The sequence below is a fragment of the Sorex fumeus genome, unplaced genomic scaffold (genome assembly GCF_029834395.1).
Source record: "Sorex fumeus unplaced genomic scaffold, SorFum_2.1 ptg000056l, whole genome shotgun sequence".
NCBI lineage: Eukaryota > Metazoa > Chordata > Mammalia > Eulipotyphla > Soricidae > Sorex > Sorex fumeus.
The window spans coordinates 2975597-2999677 of record NW_026606113.1 but is presented as its reverse complement, the minus strand read 5'-3'; positions in this window follow the sequence as shown (position 1 = coordinate 2999677).

Below are 24081 nucleotides of genomic sequence, written 5' to 3'. Positions count from 1 at the left end.
GTGAATGAATGGAACATTCTCTAGTGGTGATTCCAATGATTTCTGAAGGCTGGGTTTTGTGGACACGAAAATGTAGAGCTGAACAGGGTGGAGTGGATAGCCAAATGAACAGCACGTCTCTTAGTATGAACAGGCCACTGAAAACCAGCATTGGCTTACTTGGACATTCACAAGTGGTGTAACGATAACCCGCCGGGAGTTGAGAGTCAGATGAATTTAAGATTCGCAGTGAATGAACGGAACATTCTGTGGAGGAGATACCAATTATTTCTGAAGGTTGGGTTATGAGGACAGGAAAATGTAGAGCTGAATAGGGTTGGGTGGATAGCAAATTGAACAGCACGGCTGAGTGTGTTAGCAGGCGGCTTAAAACCAGCATTGTCTTCCTTGGACATTTACCAGTGGTGTCACGAAAACCTTCCAGGAGTGGAGACTCTGATGAATTCCAGATTCGCGTGATTGAATGGAACATTCTGTAGTGGTGATTGCCAACATTTAGGAATCTGGATAGTCTGGACAGGATATTGAAGAGCTGACCGATATTGAGTGGATAGCCAATGAACAGCACGGTTTCGAGTGTGAACAGACCACTAAGAAGCAGCATTGCATTACTTGGACATTCATCAGTGGTGTAACGAAAGCCTTCCTGGAATGCAGATTCAGAGTATTTCCAGATTCACAGTGAATGAATGGAAATTTCTGTAGTAGAGATGCCAATGATTTCTGAACGCTGGGTTGTGTGGACAGGAAAATGAAGAGCTGACTAGGTTTGACTGGATTGCCAATTGAACAGCAAGGCTGTGAGTGTGAACAGCCGCTGAAAACCAGCATTGGATTACCTGGTCATTCACCAGTGTTGTTAGGAAAATCTGCCTGGTGTGGAGAGTCAGAGGAATTCCAGATTCGCAGGGAACGAATGGAACATTCTGAAGTGGAGATAAGAATGATTTCTGAAGGCTCGGTGTGTGGAAGGAAAATCAAGAGCTAACCAGCGTTCACTGGATAGCCAATTGAACAGCACGGCTGCGAGTGTTAACACGCAGCTGAAACCAGCCTTGGGTTGCTTGGACATTCACCAGTGGTGAAACGAAAACCTGCTGGGAGTGGAGAACAAGATGAATTCAAGATTCGCCTGAATGAATGAAACATTCTGTAGTGTAGATTGCAATGGTTTCTGAGGTTTGTATTGTCTGAACTGGAAAAAGAAGAACTCACCAGTGTTGAGTCGCTAGACCGTGAACAGCACGGGTTCGAGTGTGAATAGACCGCTGAAAACCATCATTGCGTTACTTGAACATTCAGCAGTGGTGCAATGAAAACCTGCCGGGAGTGGAGATTCAGATGAATTCCAGATTCGCAGTGAATGAATGGAACATTCTCTAGTGGTGATTCCAATGATTTCTGAAGGCTGGGTTTTGTGGACACGAAAATGTAGAGCTGAACAGGGTGGAATGGATAGCCAAATGAACAGCACGTCTCGTAGTAAGAACAGGCCACTGAAAACCAGCTTTGGCTTAATTGGACATTCACAAGTGGTGTAACGAAAACCTGACGGGAGTTGAGAATTAGATGAATTTCAGATTTGCCGTCAATGAATGGAACATTCTGTGGAGGAGATACCAATTGTTTCTGAAGTTTGGGTTATGTGGACAGGAAAATGGAGCTGAAGAGGGTTGAGTGGATAGCAAATTGAACAGCACGGCTGAGAGTATGAGCAGGCCACTTAAAACCAGCATTGGCTTACTTGGATATTTACCAGTGGTGTCACGAAAACCTGCCGGGAGTGGAGATTCAGATGAATTCCAGATTCGCTGTGAATGAATGGAACATTCTGTAGTGGAGATAACAATGATTTCTCCAGTCTCTGTGGTGTGGACAGGAAAATGTAGAGCTGGCCAGGGTTGAGTGGATAGCCAATTGAACAGCACCACTGCGCTTGTGAAGAAAACACTTAAAACATTGGGTTACTTGGACATTCAACAGTGGTGTAACGAAAACCTGCCGGGAGTGGAGGTTCAGAGGAATTCCAGATTCGCAGTGAATGAATGGAACATTCTCTAGTGGAGATTCCAACGATTTCTGAAGGCTGGGTCGTGTGGAAGGAAAATCAAGAACTAATCAGGATTTAGTGGAAAGCCAATTGTATAGCATGGCTGCGAGTGTGAACATGCAGCTGAAAACCAGCATTGGGTTACTTGGACATTCATCAGTGGTGTAAGGAAAACCTGCATGGAGTGGAGAGTCAGTTGAATTCCACATTCGCAGTGAATGAATGGAACATTCTGTAGAGGAGATTCCAATGATTTCTGAAGCCTGTGTTGTGTGGACAGGAAAATGAAGAGCTGACCAGGCTTGAATCGATAGCCAAGTAAACAGCAGGGCTGCGAATATGAACAGGCCGCTGAAAACCAGCATTGGGTTACTTGGACATTCAACAGTGGTGTAATGAAAACCTGCGTGGAGTTGAGAGTCAGATGAATTCCAGATTCGCAGTGAATGAATGGAACATTCTGTAGTGGAGATAACAAAGATTTCTGAAGGCTGGTAGTGTGGTGGGACAATGAAGAGCTGAACAGGGTGGAGTGAATTGTCAATTAAACAGCACGGCTGCGAGTATGAACAGGCCTCTGAAAACCAGCATTGGCTTACTTGGACATTCACAAGTGGTGTAATGTTAACCAGGCGGGAGTGGAGAATCAGATAAACTCCAGACTCGCAGTGAATGAATGGAACATTCTGTAGTGGAGATTGCAATGATTTCTGAAATCTGGATTGTGGGGACACGAAAATGAAGAGCTGACCAGTGTTGAGTGGATAGCCTGTAAAAAGCCTCGGCTTCGAATGTGAACAGACCACTGAAAACCAGTATTGCATTACTTCGACTTTCAGCAGTGGTGTAACGAAAGCCTGCGTGGAGTGCAGATTCAGATGAATTCCAGATTCCCAGTGAATGAATGGAACATCCTGTAGTGGAGATTACAATGATTTCTGAAGGCTGGGTTGTGTGCACAGGAAAATGAGGAGCAAAACAGGTTGAGTGGATAGCCAATTGAACAGCACGACTGCGAACATGAACAGGCCTCTGAAAACCAGCATTGTTTTACTTGGACATTCACAAGTGGTGTAAGATAAATCTGCAGGTAGTGGAGATTCAGTTGAATTCCAGATTCGCAGTGAATGAATGGAACATTCTGTACTGGAGATTGCAATGATTTCTCAAGTCTGGATTGTTTGGACATGAAAATGAAGAGCTGACCACAGTTGTGTGGATACCCAGTAAAAAGCAGGGCTTAGAGTGTGAACAGACCGCTGAAAACCAGCACTGTGTTACTTGGACATTCATAAGTGGTGTAATGAAAGCCTACCTGGAGTGCAGATTCAGATGAATTCCAGATTGGCAGTGAATGAATGGAACATTCTGTACTGGCGATTCCAATGATTTCTGAAGTCTGATATTGTGGAAAAGAAAATGAAAGGCTGACCAGGTTTGAGTGGATAGACAATTGAACAGCACACTGCGAGTGTGAAAAGGCGGCTGAAAACCAGCATTGGATTACTTGGTCATTCACCAGTGCTGTAATGAAAACCTGCCTGGAGCGGAGAGTCAGATGAATTGCAGAATCGCAGTGAATGAATGGAACAGTCTGTAGTGGAGAGCCCAATGATTTCTGAAGGCTGGTTTGTGTGGAGAGGAAAATGAAGAGCTGACCAATATTGAGTGGATAGCCCATTGAACAGCACTTCTGCGAGTTGAACATGCCTCTGAAAACCAGTATTGAGTTACTTGGACATTCACCAGTGGCGTAACGAAAACCTGCCAGGAGTGGAGGTTCAGAGGAATTCCAGATTCGCAGTGAATGAATGGAACATTCTCTAGTGGTGATTCCAATGATTTCTGAAGGCTGGGTTTTGTGGACACGAAAATGTAGAGCTGAACAGGGTGGAGTGGATAGCCAAATGAACAGCACGTCTCTTAGTATGAACAGGCCACTGAAAACCAGCATTGGCTTACTTGGACATTCACAAGTGGTGTAACGATAACCCGCCGGGAGTTGAGAGTCAGATGAATTTAAGATTCGCAGTGAATGAACGGAACATTCTATGGAGGAGATACCAATTATTTCTGAAGGTTGGGTTATGAGGACAGGAAAATGTAGAGCTGAATAGGGTTGGGTGGATAGCAAATTGAACAGCACGGCTGAGTGTGTTAGCAGGCGGCTTAAAACCAGCATTGTCTTCCTTGGACATTTACCAGTGGTGTCACGAAAACCTTCCAGGAGTGGAGACTCTGATGAATTCCAGATTCGCGTGATTGAATGGAACATTCTGTAGTGGTGATTGCCAACATTTAGGAATCTGGATAGTCTGGACAGGATATTGAAGAGCTGACCGATATTGAGTGGATAGCCAATGAACAGCACGGTTTCGAGTGTGAACAGACCACTAAGAAGCAGCATTGCATTACTTGGACATTCATCAGTGGTGTAACGAAAGCCTTCCTGGAATGCAGATTCAGAGTATTTCCAGATTCACAGTGAATGAATGGAAATTTCTGTAGTAGAGATTCCAATGATTTCTGAACGCTGGGTTGTGTGGACAGGAAAATGAAGAGCTGACTAGGTTTGACTGGATTGCCAATTGAACAGCAAGGCTGTGAGTGTGAACAGCCGCTGAAAACCAGCATTGGATTACCTGGTCATTCACCAGTGTTGTTAGGAAAATCTGCCTGGTGTGGAGAGTCAGAGGAATTCCAGATTCGCAGGGAACGAATGGAACATTCTGAAGTGGAGATAAGAATGATTTCTGAAGGCTCGGTGTGTGGAAGGAAAATCAAGAGCTAACCAGCGTTCACTGGATAGCCAATTGAACAGCACGGCTGCGAGTGTTAACACGCAGCTGAAACCAGCCTTGGGTTGCTTGGACATTCACCAGTGGTGAAACGAAAACCTGCTGGGAGTGGAGAACAAGATGAATTCAAGATTCGCCTGAATGAATGAAACATTCTGTAGTGTAGATTGCAATGGTTTCTTTGGTTTGTATTGTCTGAACTGGAAAAAGAAGAACTCACCAGTGTTGAGTCGCTAGACCGTGAACAGCACGGGTTCGAGTGTGAATAGACCGCTGAAAACCATCATTGCGTTACTTGAACATTCAGCAGTGGTGCAATGAAAACCTGCCGGGAGTGGAGATTCAGATGAATTCCAGATTCGCAGTGAATGAATGGAACATTCTCTAGTGGTGATTCCAATGATTTCTGAAGGCTGGGTTTTGTGGACACGAAAATGTAGAGCTGAACAGGGTGGAATGGATAGCCAAATGAACAGCACGTCTCGTAGTAAGAACAGGCCACTGAAAACCAGCTTTGGCTTAATTGGACATTCACAAGTGGTGTAACGAAAACCTGACGGGAGTTGAGAATTAGATGAATTTCAGATTTGCCGTCAATGAATGGAACATTCTGTGGAGGAGATACCAATTGTTTCTGAAGTTTGGGTTATGTGGACAGGAAAATGGAGCTGAAGAGGGTTGAGTGGATAGCAAATTGAACAGCACGGCTGAGAGTATGAGCAGGCCACTTAAAACCAGCATTGGCTTACTTGGATATTTACCAGTGGTGTCACGAAAACCTGCCGGGAGTGGAGATTCAGATGAATTCCAGATTCGCTGTGAATGAATGGAACATTCTGTAGTGGAGATAACAATGATTTCTCCAGTCTCTGTGGTGTGGACAGGAAAATGTAGAGCTGGCCAGGGTTGAGTGGATAGCCAATTGAACAGCACCACTGCGCTTGTGAAGAAAACACTTAAAACATTGGGTTACTTGGACATTCAACAGTGGTGTAACGAAAACCTGCCGGGAGTGGAGGTTCAGAGGAATTCCAGATTCGCAGTGAATGAATGGAACATTCTCTAGTGGAGATTCCAACGATTTCTGAAGGCTGGGTCGTGTGGAAGGAAAATCAAGAACTAATCAGGATTTAGTGGAAAGCCAATTGTATAGCATGGCTGCGAGTGTGAACATGCAGCTGAAAACCAGCATTGGGTTACTTGGACATTCATCAGTGGTGTAAGGAAAACCTGCATGGAGTGGAGAGTCAGTTGAATTCCACATTCGCAGTGAATGAATGGAACATTCTGTAGAGGAGATTCCAATGATTTCTGAAGCCTGTGTTGTGTGGACAGGAAAATGAAGAGCTGACCAGGCTTGAATCGATAGCCAAGTAAACAGCAGGGCTGCGAATATGAACAGGCCGCTGAAAACCAGCATTGGGTTACTTGGACATTCAACAGTGGTGTAATGAAAACCTGCGTGGAGTTGAGAGTCAGATGAATTCCAGATTCGCAGTGAATGAATGGAACATTCTGTAGTGGAGATAACAAAGATTTCTGAAGGCTGGTAGTGTGGTGGGACAATGAAGAGCTGAACAGGGTGGAGTGAATTGTCAATTAAACAGCACGGCTGCGAGTATGAACAGGCCTCTGAAAACCAGCATTGGCTTACTTGGACATTCACAAGTGGTGTAATGTTAACCAGGCGGGAGTGGAGAATCAGATAAACTCCAGACTCGCAGTGAATGAATGGAACATTCTGTAGTGGAGATTGCAATGATTTCTGAAATCTGGATTGTGGGGACACGAAAATGAAGAGCTGACCAGTGTTGAGTGGATAGCCTGTAAAAAGCCTCGGCTTCGAATGTGAACAGACCACTGAAAACCAGTATTGCATTACTTCGACTTTCAGCAGTGGTGTAACGAAAGCCTGCGTGGAGTGCAGATTCAGATGAATTCCAGATTCCCAGTGAATGAATGGAACATCCTGTAGTGGAGATTACAATGATTTCTGAAGGCTGGGTTGTGTGCACAGGAAAATGAGGAGCAAAACAGGTTGAGTGGATAGCCAATTGAACAGCACGACTGCGAACATGAACAGGCCTCTGAAAACCAGCATTGTTTTACTTGGACATTCACAAGTGGTGTAAGATAAATCTGCAGGTAGTGGAGATTCAGTTGAATTCCAGATTCGCAGTGAATGAATGGAACATTCTGTACTGGAGATTGCAATGATTTCTCAAGTCTGGATTGTTTGGACATGAAAATGAAGAGCTGACCACAGTTGTGTGGATACCCAGTAAAAAGCAGGGCTTAGAGTGTGAACAGACCGCTGAAAACCAGCATTGTGTTACTTGGACATTCATAAGTGGTGTAATGAAAGCCTACCTGGAGTGCAGATTCAGATGAATTCCAGATTGGCAGTGAATGAATGGAACATTCTGTACTGGCGATTCCAATGATTTCTGAAGTCTGATATTGTGGAAAAGAAAATGAAAGGCTGACCAGGTTTGAGTGGATAGACAATTGAACAGCACACTGCGAGTGTGAAAAGGCGGCTGAAAACCAGCATTGGATTACTTGGTCATTCACCAGTGCTGTAATGAAAACCTGCCTGGAGCGGAGAGTCAGATGAATTGCAGAATCGCAGTGAATGAATGGAACAGTCTGTAGTGGAGAGCCCAATGATTTCTGAAGGCTGGTTTGTGTGGAGAGGAAAATGAAGAGCTGACCAATATTGAGTGGATAGCCCATTGAACAGCACTTCTGCGAGTTGAACATGCCTCTGAAAACCAGTATTGAGTTACTTGGACATTCACCAGTGGCGTAACGAAAACCTGCCAGGAGTGGAGGTTCAGAGGAATTCCAGATTCGCAGTGAATGAATGGAACATTCTCTAGTGGTGATTCCAATGATTTCTGAAGGCTGGGTTTTGTGGACACGAAAATGTAGAGCTGAACAGGGTGGAGTGGATAGCCAAATGAACAGCACGTCTCTTAGTATGAACAGGCCACTGAAAACCAGCATTGGCTTACTTGGACATTCACAAGTGGTGTAACGATAACCCGCCGGGAGTTGAGAGTCAGATGAATTTAAGATTCGCAGTGAATGAACGGAACATTCTGTGGAGGAGATACCAATTATTTCTGAAGGTTGGGTTATGAGGACAGGAAAATGTAGAGCTGAATAGGGTTGGGTGGATAGCAAATTGAACAGCACGGCTGAGTGTCTTAGCAGGCGGCTTAAAACCAGCATTGTCTTCCTTGGACATTTACCAGTGGTGTCACGAAAACCTTCCAGGAGTGGAGACTCTGATGAATTCCAGATTCGCGTGATTGAATGGAACATTCTGTAGTGGTGATTGCCAACATTTAGGAATCTGGATAGTCTGGACAGGATATTGAAGAGCTGACCGATATTGAGTGGATAGCCAATGAACAGCACGGTTTCGAGTGTGAACAGACCACTAAGAAGCAGCATTGCATTACTTGGACATTCATCAGTGGTGTAACGAAAGCCTTCCTGGAATGCAGATTCAGAGTATTTCCAGATTCACAGTGAATGAATGGAAATTTCTGTAGTAGAGATTCCAATGATTTCTGAACGCTGGGTTGTGTGGACAGGAAAATGAAGAGCTGACTAGGTTTGACTGGATTGCCAATTGAACAGCAAGGCTGTGAGTGTGAACAGCCGCTGAAAACCAGCATTGGATTACCTGGTCATTCACCAGTGTTGTTAGGAAAATCTGCCTGGTGTGGAGAGTCAGAGGAATTCCAGATTCGCAGGGAACGAATGGAACATTCTGAAGTGGAGATAAGAATGATTTCTGAAGGCTCGGTGTGTGGAAGGAAAATCAAGAGCTAACCAGCGTTCACTGGATAGCCAATTGAACAGCACGGCTGCGAGTGTTAACACGCAGCTGAAACCAGCCTTGGGTTGCTTGGACATTCACCAGTGGTGAAACGAAAACCTGCTGGGAGTGGAGAACAAGATGAATTCAAGATTCGCCTGAATGAATGAAACATTCTGTAGTGTAGATTGCAATGGTTTCTGAGGTTTGTATTGTCTGAACTGGAAAAAGAAGAACTCACCAGTGTTGAGTCGCTAGACCGTGAACAGCACGGGTTCGAGTGTGAATAGACCGCTGAAAACCATCATTGCGTTACTTGAACATTCAGCAGTGGTGCAATGAAAACCTGCCGGGAGTGGAGATTCAGATGAATTCCAGATTCGCAGTGAATGAATGGAACATTCTCTAGTGGTGATTCCAATGATTTCTGAAGGCTGGGTTTTGTGGACACGAAAATGTAGAGCTGAACAGGGTGGAATGGATAGCCAAATGAACAGCACGTCTCGTAGTAAGAACAGGCCACTGAAAACCAGCTTTGGCTTAATTGGACATTCACAAGTGGTGTAACGAAAACCTGACGGGAGTTGAGAATTAGATGAATTTCAGATTTGCCGTCAATGAATGGAACATTCTGTGGAGGAGATACCAATTGTTTCTGAAGTTTGGGTTATGTGGACAGGAAAATGGAGCTGAAGAGGGTTGAGTGGATAGCAAATTGAACAGCACGGCTGAGAGTATGAGCAGGCCACTTAAAACCAGCATTGGCTTACTTGGATATTTACCAGTGGTGTCACGAAAACCTGCCGGGAGTGGAGATTCAGATGAATTCCAGATTCGCTGTGAATGAATGGAACATTCTGTAGTGGAGATAACAATGATTTCTCCAGTCTCTGTGGTGTGGACAGGAAAATGTAGAGCTGGCCAGGGTTGAGTGGATAGCCAATTGAACAGCACCACTGCGCTTGTGAAGAAAACACTTAAAACATTGGGTTACTTGGACATTCAACAGTGGTGTAACGAAAACCTGCCGGGAGTGGAGGTTCAGAGGAATTCCAGATTCGCAGTGAATGAATGGAACATTCTCTAGTGGAGATTCCAACGATTTCTGAAGGCTGGGTCGTGTGGAAGGAAAATCAAGAACTAATCAGGATTTAGTGGAAAGCCAATTGTATAGCATGGCTGCGAGTGTGAACATGCAGCTGAAAACCAGCATTGGGTTACTTGGACATTCATCAGTGGTGTAAGGAAAACCTGCATGGAGTGGAGAGTCAGTTGAATTCCACATTCGCAGTGAATGAATGGAACATTCTGTAGAGGAGATTCCAATGATTTCTGAAGCCTGTGTTGTGTGGACAGGAAAATGAAGAGCTGACCAGGCTTGAATCGATAGCCAAGTAAACAGCAGGGCTGCGAATATGAACAGGCCGCTGAAAACCAGCATTGGGTTACTTGGACATTCAACAGTGGTGTAATGAAAACCTGCGTGGAGTTGAGAGTCAGATGAATTCCAGATTCGCAGTGAATGAATGGAACATTCTGTAGTGGAGATAACAAAGATTTCTGAAGGCTGGTAGTGTGGTGGGACAATGAAGAGCTGAACAGGGTGGAGTGAATTGTCAATTAAACAGCACGGCTGCGAGTATGAACAGGCCTCTGAAAACCAGCATTGGCTTACTTGGACATTCACAAGTGGTGTAATGTTAACCAGGCGGGAGTGGAGAATCAGATAAACTCCAGACTCGCAGTGAATGAATGGAACATTCTGTAGTGGAGATTGCAATGATTTCTGAAATCTGGATTGTGGGGACACGAAAATGAAGAGCTGACCAGTGTTGAGTGGATAGCCTGTAAAAAGCCTCGGCTTCGAATGTGAACAGACCACTGAAAACCAGTATTGCATTACTTCGACTTTCAGCAGTGGTGTAACGAAAGCCTGCGTGGAGTGCAGATTCAGATGAATTCCAGATTCCCAGTGAATGAATGGAACATCCTGTAGTGGAGATTACAATGATTTCTGAAGGCTGGGTTGTGTGCACAGGAAAATGAGGAGCAAAACAGGTTGAGTGGATAGCCAATTGAACAGCACGACTGCGAACATGAACAGGCCTCTGAAAACCAGCATTGTTTTACTTGGACATTCACAAGTGGTGTAAGATAAATCTGCAGGTAGTGGAGATTCAGTTGAATTCCAGATTCGCAGTGAATGAATGGAACATTCTGTACTGGAGATTGCAATGATTTCTCAAGTCTGGATTGTTTGGACATGAAAATGAAGAGCTGACCACAGTTGTGTGGATACCCAGTAAAAAGCAGGGCTTAGAGTGTGAACAGACCGCTGAAAACCAGCATTGTGTTACTTGGACATTCATAAGTGGTGTAATGAAAGCCTACCTGGAGTGCAGATTCAGATGAATTCCAGATTGGCAGTGAATGAATGGAACATTCTGTACTGGCGATTCCAATGATTTCTGAAGTCTGATATTGTGGAAAAGAAAATGAAAGGCTGACCAGGTTTGAGTGGATAGACAATTGAACAGCACACTGCGAGTGTGAAAAGGCGGCTGAAAACCAGCATTGGATTACTTGGTCATTCACCAGTGCTGTAATGAAAACCTGCCTGGAGCGGAGAGTCAGATGAATTGCAGAATCGCAGTGAATGAATGGAACAGTCTGTAGTGGAGAGCCCAATGATTTCTGAAGGCTGGTTTGTGTGGAGAGGAAAATGAAGAGCTGACCAATATTGAGTGGATAGCCCATTGAACAGCACTTCTGCGAGTTGAACATGCCTCTGAAAACCAGTATTGAGTTACTTGGACATTCACCAGTGGCGTAACGAAAACCTGCCAGGAGTGGAGGTTCAGAGGAATTCCAGATTCGCAGTGAATGAATGGAACATTCTCTAGTGGTGATTCCAATGATTTCTGAAGGCTGGGTTTTGTGGACACGCAAATGTAGAGCTGAACAGGGTGGAGTGGATAGCCAAATGAACAGCACGTCTCTTAGTATGAACAGGCCACTGAAAACCAGCATTGGCTTACTTGGACATTCACAAGTGGTGTAACGATAACCCGCCGGGAGTTGAGAGTCAGATGAATTTAAGATTCGCAGTGAATGAACGGAACATTCTGTGGAGGAGATACCAATTATTTCTGAAGGTTGGGTTATGAGGACAGGAAAATGTAGAGCTGAATAGGGTTGGGTGGATAGCAAATTGAACAGCACGGCTGAGTGTGTTAGCAGGCGGCTTAAAACCAGCATTGTCTTCCTTGGACATTTACCAGTGGTGTCACGAAAACCTTCCAGGAGTGGAGACTCTGATGAATTCCAGATTCGCGTGATTGAATGGAACATTCTGTAGTGGTGATTGCCAACATTTAGGAATCTGGATAGTCTGGACAGGATATTGAAGAGCTGACCGATATTGAGTGGATAGCCAATGAACAGCACGGTTTCGAGTGTGAACAGACCACTAAGAAGCAGCATTGCATTACTTGGACATTCATCAGTGGTGTAACGAAAGCCTTCCTGGAATGCAGATTCAGAGTATTTCCAGATTCACAGTGAATGAATGGAAATTTCTGTAGTAGAGATTCCAATGATTTCTGAACGCTGGGTTGTGTGGACAGGAAAATGAAGAGCTGACTAGGTTTGACTGGATTGCCAATTGAACAGCAAGGCTGTGAGTGTGAACAGCCGCTGAAAACCAGCATTGGATTACCTGGTCATTCACCAGTGTTGTTAGGAAAATCTGCCTGGTGTGGAGAGTCAGAGGAATTCCAGATTCGCAGGGAACGAATGGAACATTCTGAAGTGGAGATAAGAATGATTTCTGAAGGCTCGGTGTGTGGAAGGAAAATCAAGAGCTAACCAGCGTTCACTGGATAGCCAATTGAACAGCACGGCTGCGAGTGTTAACACGCAGCTGAAACCAGCCTTGGGTTGCTTGGACATTCACCAGTGGTGAAACGAAAACCTGCTGGGAGTGGAGAACAAGATGAATTCAAGATTCGCCTGAATGAATGAAACATTCTGTAGTGTAGATTGCAATGGTTTCTGAGGTTTGTATTGTCTGAACTGGAAAAAGAAGAACTCACCAGTGTTGAGTCGCTAGACCGTGAACAGCACGGGTTCGAGTGTGAATAGACCGCTGAAAACCATCATTGCGTTACTTGAACATTCAGCAGTGGTGCAATGAAAACCTGCCGGGAGTGGAGATTCAGATGAATTCCAGATTCGCAGTGAATGAATGGAACATTCTCTAGTGGTGATTCCAATGATTTCTGAAGGCTGGGTTTTGTGGACACGAAAATGTAGAGCTGAACAGGGTGGAATGGATAGCCAAATGAACAGCACGTCTCGTAGTAAGAACAGGCCACTGAAAACCAGCTTTGGCTTAATTGGACATTCACAAGTGGTGTAACGAAAACCTGACGGGAGTTGAGAATTAGATGAATTTCAGATTTGCCGTCAATGAATGGAACATTCTGTGGAGGAGATACCAATTGTTTCTGAAGTTTGGGTTATGTGGACAGGAAAATGGAGCTGAAGAGGGTTGAGTGGATAGCAAATTGAACAGCACGGCTGAGAGTATGAGCAGGCCACTTAAAACCAGCATTGGCTTACTTGGATATTTACCAGTGGTGTCACGAAAACCTGCCGGGAGTGGAGATTCAGATGAATTCCAGATTCGCTGTGAATGAATGGAACATTCTCTAGTGGAGATAACAATGATTTCTCCAGTCTCTGTGGTGTGGACAGGAAAATGTAGAGCTGGCCAGGGTTGAGTGGATAGCCAATTGAACAGCACCACTGCGCTTGTGAAGAAAACACTTAAAACATTGGGTTACTTGGACATTCAACAGTGGTGTAACGAAAACCTGCCGGGAGTGGAGGTTCAGAGGAATTCCAGATTCGCAGTGAATGAATGGAACATTCTCTAGTGGAGATTCCAACGATTTCTGAAGGCTGGGTCGTGTGGAAGGAAAATCAAGAACTAATCAGGATTTAGTGGAAAGCCAATTGTATAGCATGGCTGCGAGTGTGAACATGCAGCTGAAAACCAGCATTGGGTTACTTGGACATTCATCAGTGGTGTAAGGAAAACCTGCATGGAGTGGAGAGTCAGTTGAATTCCACATTCGCAGTGAATGAATGGAACATTCTGTAGAGGAGATTCCAATGATTTCTGAAGCCTGTGTTGTGTGGACAGGAAAATGAAGAGCTGACCAGGCTTGAATCGATAGCCAAGTAAACAGCAGGGCTGCGAATATGAACAGGCCGCTGAAAACCAGCATTGGGTTACTTGGACATTCAACAGTGGTGTAATGAAAACCTGCGTGGAGTTGAGAGTCAGATGAATTCCAGATTCGCAGTGAATGAATGGAACATTCTGTAGTGGAGATAACAAAGATTTCTGAAGGCTGGTAGTGTGGTGGGACAATGAAGAGCTGAACAGGGTGGAGTGAATTGTCAATTAAACAGCACGGCTGCGAGTATGAACAGGCCTCTGAAAACCAGCATTGGCTTACTTGGACATTCACAAGTGGTGTAATGTTAACCAGGCGGGAGTGGAGAATCAGATAAACTCCAGACTCGCAGTGAATGAATGGAACATTCTGTAGTGGAGATTGCAATGATTTCTGAAATCTGGATTGTGGGGACACGAAAATGAAGAGCTGACCAGTGTTGAGTGGATAGCCTGTAAAAAGCCTCGGCTTCGAATGTGAACAGACCACTGAAAACCAGTATTGCATTACTTCGACTTTCAGCAGTGGTGTAACGAAAGCCTGCGTGGAGTGCAGATTCAGATGAATTCCAGATTCCCAGTGAATGAATGGAACATCCTGTAGTGGAGATTACAATGATTTCTGAAGGCTGGGTTGTGTGCACAGGAAAATGAGGAGCAAAACAGGTTGAGTGGATAGCCAATTGAACAGCACGACTGCGAACATGAACAGGCCTCTGAAAACCAGCATTGTTTTACTTGGACATTCACAAGTGGTGTAAGATAAATCTGCAGGTAGTGGAGATTCAGTTGAATTCCAGATTCGCAGTGAATGAATGGAACATTCTGTACTGGAGATTGCAATGATTTCTCAAGTCTGGATTGTTTGGACATGAAAATGAAGAGCTGACCACAGTTGTGTGGATACCCAGTAAAAAGCAGGGCTTAGAGTGTGAACAGACCGCTGAAAACCAGCATTGTGTTACTTGGACATTCATAAGTGGTGTAATGAAAGCCTACCTGGAGTGCAGATTCAGATGAATTCCAGATTGGCAGTGAATGAATGGAACATTCTGTACTGGCGATTCCAATGATTTCTGAAGTCTGATATTGTGGAAAAGAAAATGAAAGGCTGACCAGGTTTGAGTGGATAGACAATTGAACAGCACACTGCGAGTGTGAAAAGGCGGCTGAAAACCAGCATTGGATTACTTGGTCATTCACCAGTGCTGTAATGAAAACCTGCCTGGAGCGGAGAGTCAGATGAATTGCAGAATCGCAGTGAATGAATGGAACAGTCTGTAGTGGAGAGCCCAATGATTTCTGAAGGCTGGTTTGTGTGGAGAGGAAAATGAAGAGCTGACCAATATTGAGTGGATAGCCCATTGAACAGCACTTCTGCGAGTTGAACATGCCTCTGAAAACCAGTATTGAGTTACTTGGACATTCACCAGTGGCGTAACGAAAACCTGCCAGGAGTGGAGGTTCAGAGGAATTCCAGATTCGCAGTGAATGAATGGAACATTCTCTAGTGGTGATTCCAATGATTTCTGAAGGCTGGGTTTTGTGGACACGAAAATGTAGAGCTGAACAGGGTGGAGTGGATAGCCAAATGAACAGCACGTCTCTTAGTATGAACAGGCCACTGAAAACCAGCATTGGCTTACTTGGACATTCACAAGTGGTGTAACGATAACCCGCCGGGAGTTGAGAGTCAGATGAATTTAAGATTCGCAGTGAATGAACGGAACATTCTGTGGAGGAGATACCAATTATTTCTGAAGGTTGGGTTATGAGGACAGGAAAATGTAGAGCTGAATAGGGTTGGGTGGATAGCAAATTGAACAGCACGGCTGAGTGTGTTAGCAGGCGGCTTAAAACCAGCATTGTCTTCCTTGGACATTTACCAGTGGTGTCATGAAAACCTTCCAGGAGTGGAGACTCTGATGAATTCCAGATTCGCGTGATTGAATGGAACATTCTGTAGTGGTGATTGCCAACATTTAGGAATCTGGATAGTCTGGACAGGATATTGAAGAGCTGACCGATATTGAGTGGATAGCCAATGAACAGCACGGTTTCGAGTGTGAACAGACCACTAAGAAGCAGCATTGCATTACTTGGACATTCATCAGTGGTGTAACGAAAGCCTTCCTGGAATGCAGATTCAGAGTATTTCCAGATTCACAGTGAATGAATGGAAATTTCTGTAGTAGAGATTCCAATGATTTCTGAACGCTGGGTTGTGTGGACAGGAAAAGGAAGAGCTGACTAGGTTTGACTGGATTGCCAATTGAACAGCAAGGCTGTGAGTGTGAACAGCCGCTGAAAACCAGCATTGGATTACCTGGTCATTCACCAGTGTTGTTAGGAAAATCTGCCTGGTGTGGAGAGTCAGAGGAATTCCAGATTCGCAGGGAACGAATGGAACATTCTGAAGTGGAGATAAGAATGATTTCTGAAGGCTCGGTGTGTGGAAGGAAAATCAAGAGCTAACCAGCGTTCACTGGATAGCCAATTGAACAGCACGGCTGCGAGTGTTAACACGCAGCTGAAACCAGCCTTGGGTTGCTTGGACATTCACCAGTGGTGAAACGAAAACCTGCTGGGAGTGGAGAACAAGATGAATTCAAGATTCGCCTGAATGAATGAAACATTCTGTAGTGTAGATTGCAATGGTTTCTGAGGTTTGTATTGTCTGAACTGGAAAAAGAAGAACTCACCAGTGTTGAGTCGCTAGACCGTGAACAGCACGGGTTCGAGTGTGAATAGACCGCTGAAAACCATCATTGCGTTACTTGAACATTCAGCAGTGGTGCAATGAAAACCTGCCGGGAGTGGAGATTCAGATGAATTCCAGATTCGCAGTGAATGAATGGAACATTCTCTAGTGGTGATTCCAATGATTTCTGAAGGCTGGGTTTTGTGGACACGAAAATGTAGAGCTGAACAGGGTGGAATGGATAGCCAAATGAACAGCACGTCTCGTAGTAAGAACAGGCCACTGAAAACCAGCTTTGGCTTAATTGGACATTCACAAGTGGTGTAACGAAAACCTGACGGGAGTTGAGAATTAGATGAATTTCAGATTTGCCGTCAATGAATGGAACATTCTGTGGAGGAGATACCAATTGTTTCTGAAGTTTGGGTTATGTGGACAGGAAAATGGAGCTGAAGAGGGTTGAGTGGATAGCAAATTGAACAGCACGGCTGAGAGTATGAGCAGGCCACTTAAAACCAGCATTGGCTTACTTGGATATTTACCAGTGGTGTCACGAAAACCTGCCGGGAGTGGAGATTCAGATGAATTCCAGATTCGCTGTGAATGAATGGAACATTCTGTAGTGGAGATAACAATGATTTCTCCAGTCTCTGTGGTGTGGACAGGAAAATGTAGAGCTGGCCAGGGTTGAGTGGATAGCCAATTGAACAGCACCACTGCGCTTGTGAAGAAAACACTTAAAACATTGGGTTACTTGGACATTCAACAGTGGTGTAACGAAAACCTGCCGGGAGTGGAGGTTCAGAGGAATTCCAGATTCGCAGTGAATGAATGGAACATTCTCTAGTGGAGATTCCAACGATTTCTGAAGGCTGGGTCGTGTGGAAGGAAAATCAAGAACTAATCAGGATTTAGTGGAAAGCCAATTGTATAGCATGGCTGCGAGTGTGAACATGCAGCTGAAAACCAGCATTGGGTTACTTGGACATTCATCAGTGGTGTAAGGAAAACCTGCATGGAGTGGAGAGTCAGTTGAATTCCACATTCGCAGTGAATGAATGGAACATTCTGTAGAGGAGATTCCAATGATTTCTGAAGCCTGTGTTGTGTGGACAGGAAAATGAAGAGCTGACCAGGCTTGAATCGATAGCCAAGTAAACAGCAGGGCTGCGAATATGAACAGGCCGCTGAAAACCAGCATTGGGTTACTTGGACATTCAACAGTGGTGTAATGAAAACCTGCGTGGAGTTGAGAGTCAGATGAATTCCAGATTCGCAGTGAATGAATGGAACATTCTGTAGTGGAGATAACAAAGATTTCTGAAGGCTGGTAGTGTGGTGGGACAATGAAGAGCTGAACAGGGTGGAGTGAATTGTCAATTAAACAGCACGGCTGCGAGTATGAACAGGCCTCTGAAAACCAGCATTGGCTTACTTGGACATTCACAAGTGGTGTAATGTTAACCAGGCGGGAGTGGAGAATCAGATAAACTCCAGACTCGCAGTGAATGAATGGAACATTCTGTAGTGGAGATTGCAATGATTTCTGAAATCTGGATTGTGGGGACACGAAAATGAAGAGCTGACCAGTGTTGAGTGGATAGCCTGTAAAAAGCCTCGGCTTCGAATGTGAACAGACCACTGAAAACCAGTATTGCATTACTTCGACTTTCAGCAGTGGTGTAACGAAAGCCTGCGTGGAGTGCAGATTCAGATGAATTCCAGATTCCCAGTGAATGAATGGAACATCCTGTAGTGGAGATTACAATGATTTCTGAAGGCTGGGTTGTGTGCACAGGAAAATGAGGAGCAAAACAGGTTGAGTGGATAGCCAATTGAACAGCACGACTGCGAACATGAACAGGCCTCTGAAAACCAGCATTGTTTTACTTGGACATTCACAAGTGGTGTAAGATAAATCTGCAGGTAGTGGAGATTCAGTTGAATTCCAGATTCGCAGTGAATGAATGGAACATTCTGTACTGGAGATTGCAATGATTTCTCAAGTCTGGATTGTTTGGACATGAAAATGAAGAGCTGACCACAGTTGTGTGGATACCCAGTAAAAAGCAGGGCTTAGAGTGTGAACAGACCGCTGAAAACCAGCACTGTGTTACTTGGACATTCATAAGTGGTGTAATGAAAGCCTACCTGGAGTGCAGATTCAGATGAATTCCAGATTGGCAGTGAATGAATGGAACATTCTGTACTGGCGATTCCAATGATTTCTGAAGTCTGATATTGTGGAAAAGAAAATGAAAGGCTGACCAGGTTTGAGTGGATAGACAATTGAACAGCACACTGCGAGTGTGAAAAGGCGGCTGAAAACCAGCATTGGATTACTTGGTCATTCACCAGTGCTGTAATGAAAACCTGCCTGGAGCGGAGAGTCAGATGAATTGCAGAATCGCAGTGAATGAATGGAACAGTCTGTAGTGGAGAGCCCAATGATTTCTGAAGGCTGGTTTGTGTGGAGAGGAAAATGAAGAGCTGACCAATATTGAGTGGATAGCCCATTGAACAGCACTTCTGCGAGTTGAACATGCCTCTGAAAACCAGTATTGAGTTACTTGGACATTCACCAGTGGCGTAACGAAAACCTGCCAGGAGTGGAGGTTCAGAGGAATTCCAGATTCGCAGTGAATGAATGGAACATTCTCTAGTGGTGATTCCAATGATTTCTGAAGGCTGGGTTTTGTGGACACGCAAATGTAGAGCTGAACAGGGTGGAGTGGATAGCCAAATGAACAGCACGTCTCTTAGTATGAACAGGCCACTGAAAACCAGCATTGGCTTACTTGGACATTCACAAGTGGTGTAACGATAACCCGCCGGGAGTTGAGAGTCAGATGAATTTAAGATTCGCAGTGAATGAACGGAACATTCTGTGGAGGAGATACCAATTATTTCTGAAGGTTGGGTTATGAGGACAGGAAAATGTAGAGCTGAATAGGGTTGGGTGGATAGCAAATTGAACAGCACGGCTGAGTGTGTTAGCAGGCGGCTTAAAACCAGCATTGTCTTCCTTGGACATTTACCAGTGGTGTCACGAAAACCTTCCAGGAGTGGAGACTCTGATGAATTCCAGATTCGCGTGATTGAATGGAACATTCTGTAGTGGTGATTGCCAACATTTAGGAATCTGGATAGTCTGGACAGGATATTGAAGAGCTGACCGATATTGAGTGGATAGCCAATGAACAGCACGGTTTCGAGTGTGAACAGACCACTAAGAAGCAGCATTGCATTACTTGGACATTCATCAGTGGTGTAACGAAAGCCTTCCTGGAATGCAGATTCAGAGTATTTCCAGATTCACAGTGAATGAATGGAAATTTCTGTAGTAGAGATTCCAATGATTTCTGAACGCTGGGTTGTGTGGACAGGAAAATGAAGAGCTGACTAGGTTTGACTGGATTGCCAATTGAACAGCAAGGCTGTGAGTGTGAACAGCCGCTGAAAACCAGCATTGGATTACCTGGTCATTCACCAGTGTTGTTAGGAAAATCTGCCTGGTGTGGAGAGTCAGAGGAATTCCAGATTCGCAGGGAACGAATGGAACATTCTGAAGTGGAGATAAGAATGATTTCTGAAGGCTCGGTGTGTGGAAGGAAAATCAAGAGCTAACCAGCGTTCACTGGATAGCCAATTGAACAGCACGGCTGCGAGTGTTAACACGCAGCTGAAACCAGCCTTGGGTTGCTTGGACATTCACCAGTGGTGAAACGAAAACCTGCTGGGAGTGGAGAACAAGATGAATTCAAGATTCGCCTGAATGAATGAAACATTCTGTAGTGTAGATTGCAATGGTTTCTGAGGTTTGTATTGTCTGAACTGGAAAAAGAAGAACTCACCAGTGTTGAGTCGCTAGACCGTGAACAGCACGGGTTCGAGTGTGAATAGACCGCTGAAAACCATCATTGCGTTACTTGAACATTCAGCAGTGGTGCAATGAAAACCTGCCGGGAGTGGAGATTCAGATGAATTCCAGATTCGCAGTGAATGAATGGAACATTCTCTAGTGGTGATTCCAATGATTTCTGAAGGCTGGGTTTTGTGGACACGAAAATGTAGAGCTGAACAGGGTGGAATGGATAGCCAAATGAACAGCACGTCTCGTAGTAAGAACAGGCCACTGAAAACCAGCTTTGGCTTAATTGGACATTCACAAGTGGTGTAACGAAAACCTGACGGGAGTTGAGAATTAGATGAATTTCAGATTTGCCGTCAATGAATGGAACATTCTGTGGAGGAGATACCAATTGTTTCTGAAGTTTGGGTTATGTGGACAGGAAAATGGAGCTGAAGAGGGTTGAGTGGATAGCAAATTGAACAGCACGGCTGAGAGTATGAGCAGGCCACTTAAAACCAGCATTGGCTTACTTGGATATTTACCAGTGGTGTCACGAAAACCTGCCGGGAGTGGAGATTCAGATGAATTCCAGATTCGCTGTGAATGAATGGAACATTCTGTAGTGGAGATAACAATGATTTCTCCAGTCTCTGTGGTGTGGACAGGAAAATGTAGAGCTGGCCAGGGTTGAGTGGATAGCCAATTGAACAGCACCACTGCGCTTGTGAAGAAAACACTTAAAACATTGGGTTACTTGGACATTCAACAGTGGTGTAACGAAAACCTGCCGGGAGTGGAGGTTCAGAGGAATTCCAGATTCGCAGTGAATGAATGGAACATTCTCTAGTGGAGATTCCAACGATTTCTGAAGGCTGGGTCGTGTGGAAGGAAAATCAAGAACTAATCAGGATTTAGTGGAAAGCCAATTGTATAGCATGGCTGCGAGTGTGAACATGCAGCTGAAAACCAGCATTGGGTTACTTGGACATTCATCAGTGGTGTAAGGAAAACCTGCATGGAGTGGAGAGTCAGTTGAATTCCACATTCGCAGTGAATGAATGGAACATTCTGTAGAGGAGATTCCAATGATTTCTGAAGCCTGTGTTGTGTGGACAGGAAAATGAAGAGCTGACCAGGCTTGAATCGATAGCCAAGTAAACAGCAGGGCTGCGAATATGAACAGGCCGCTGAAAACCAGCATTGGGTTACTTGGACATTCAACAGTGGTGTAATGAAAACCTGCGTGGAGTTGAGAGTCAGATGAATTCCAGATTCGCAGTGAATGAATGGAACATTCTGTAGTGGAGATAACAAAGATTTCTGAAGGCTGGTAGTGTGGTGGGACAATGAAGAGCTGAACAGGGTGGAGTGAATTGTCAATTAAACAGCACGGCTGCGAGTATGAACAGGCCTCTGAAAACCAGCATTGGCTTACTTGGACATTCACAAGTGGTGTAATGTTAACCAGGCGGGAGTGGAGAATCAGATAAACTCCAGACTCGCAGTGAATGAATGGAACATTCTGTAGTGGAGATTGCAATGATTTCTGAAATCTGGATTGTGGGGACACGAAAATGAAGAGCTGACCAGTGTTGAGTGGATAGCCTGTAAAAAGCCTCGGCTTCGAATGTGAACAGACCACTGAAAACCAGTATTGCATTACTTCGACTTTCAGCAGTGGTGTAACGAAAGCCTGCGTGGAGTGCAGATTCAGATGAATTCCAGATTCCCAGTGAATGAATGGAACATCCTGTAGTGGAGATTACAATGATTTCTGAAGGCTGGGTTGTGTGCACAGGAAAATGAGGAGCAAAACAGGTTGAGTGGATAGCCAATTGAACAGCACGACTGCGAACATGAACAGGCCTCTGAAAACCAGCATTGTTTTACTTGGACATTCACAAGTGGTGTAAGATAAATCTGCAGGTAGTGGAGATTCAGTTGAATTCCAGATTCGCAGTGAATGAATGGAACATTCTGTACTGGAGATTGCAATGATTTCTCAAGTCTGGATTGTTTGGACATGAAAATGAAGAGCTGACCACAGTTGTGTGGATACCCAGTAAAAAGCAGGGCTTAGAGTGTGAACAGACCGCTGAAAACCAGCACTGTGTTACTTGGACATTCATAAGTGGTGTAATGAAAGCCTACCTGGAGTGCAGATTCAGATGAATTCCAGATTGGCAGTGAATGAATGGAACATTCTGTACTGGCGATTCCAATGATTTCTGAAGTCTGATATTGTGGAAAAGAAAATGAAAGGCTGACCAGGTTTGAGTGGATAGACAATTGAACAGCACACTGCGAGTGTGAAAAGGCGGCTGAAAACCAGCATTGGATTACTTGGTCATTCACCAGTGCTGTAATGAAAACCTGCCTGGAGCGGAGAGTCAGATGAATTGCAGAATCGCAGTGAATGAATGGAACAGTCTGTAGTGGAGAGCCCAATGGTTTCTGAAGGCTGGTTTGTGTGGAGAGGAAAATGAAGAGCTGACCAATATTGAGTGGATAGCCCATTGAACAGCACTTCTGCGAGTTGAACATGCCTCTGAAAACCAGTATTGAGTTACTTGGACATTCACCAGTGGCGTAACGAAAACCTGCCAGGAGTGGAGGTTCAGAGGAATTCCAGATTCGCAGTGAATGAATGGAACATTCTCTAGTGGTGATTCCAATGATTTCTGAAGGCTGGGTTTTGTGGACACGAAAATGTAGAGCTGAACAGGGTGGAGTGGATAGCCAAATGAACAGCACGTCTCTTAGTATGAACAGGCCACTGAAAACCAGCATTGGCTTACTTGGACATTCACAAGTGGTGTAACGATAACCCGCCGGGAGTTGAGAGTCAGATGAATTTAAGATTCGCAGTGAATGAACGGAACATTCTGTGGAGGAGATACCAATTATTTCTGAAGGTTGGGTTATGAGGACAGGAAAATGTAGAGCTGAATAGGGTTGGGTGGATAGCAAATTGAACAGCACGGCTGAGTGTGTTAGCAGGCGGCTTAAAACCAGCATTGTCTTCCTTGGACATTTACCAGTGGTGTCACGAAAACCTTCCAGGAGTGGAGACTCTGATGAATTCCAGATTCGCGTGATTGAATGGAACATTCTGTAGTGGTGATTGCCAACATTTAGGAATCTGGATAGTCTGGACAGGATATTGAAGAGCTGACCGATATTGAGTGGATAGCCAATGAACAGCACGGTTTCGAGTGTGAACAGACCACTAAGAAGCAGCATTGCATTACTTGGACATTCATCAGTGGTGTAACGAAAGCCTTCCTGGAATGCAGATTCAGAGTATTTCCAGATTCACAGTGAATGAATGGAAATTTCTGTAGTAGAGATGCCAATGATTTCTGAACGCTGGGTTGTGTGGACAGGAAAATGAAGAGCTGACTAGGTTTGACTGGATTGCCAATTGAACAGCAAGGCTGTGAGTGTGAACAGCCGCTGAAAACCAGCATTGGATTACCTGGTCATTCACCAGTGTTGTTAGGAAAATCTGCCTGGTGTGGAGAGTCAGAGGAATTCCAGATTCGCAGGGAACGAATGGAACATTCTGAAGTGGAGATAAGAATGATTTCTGAAGGCTCGGT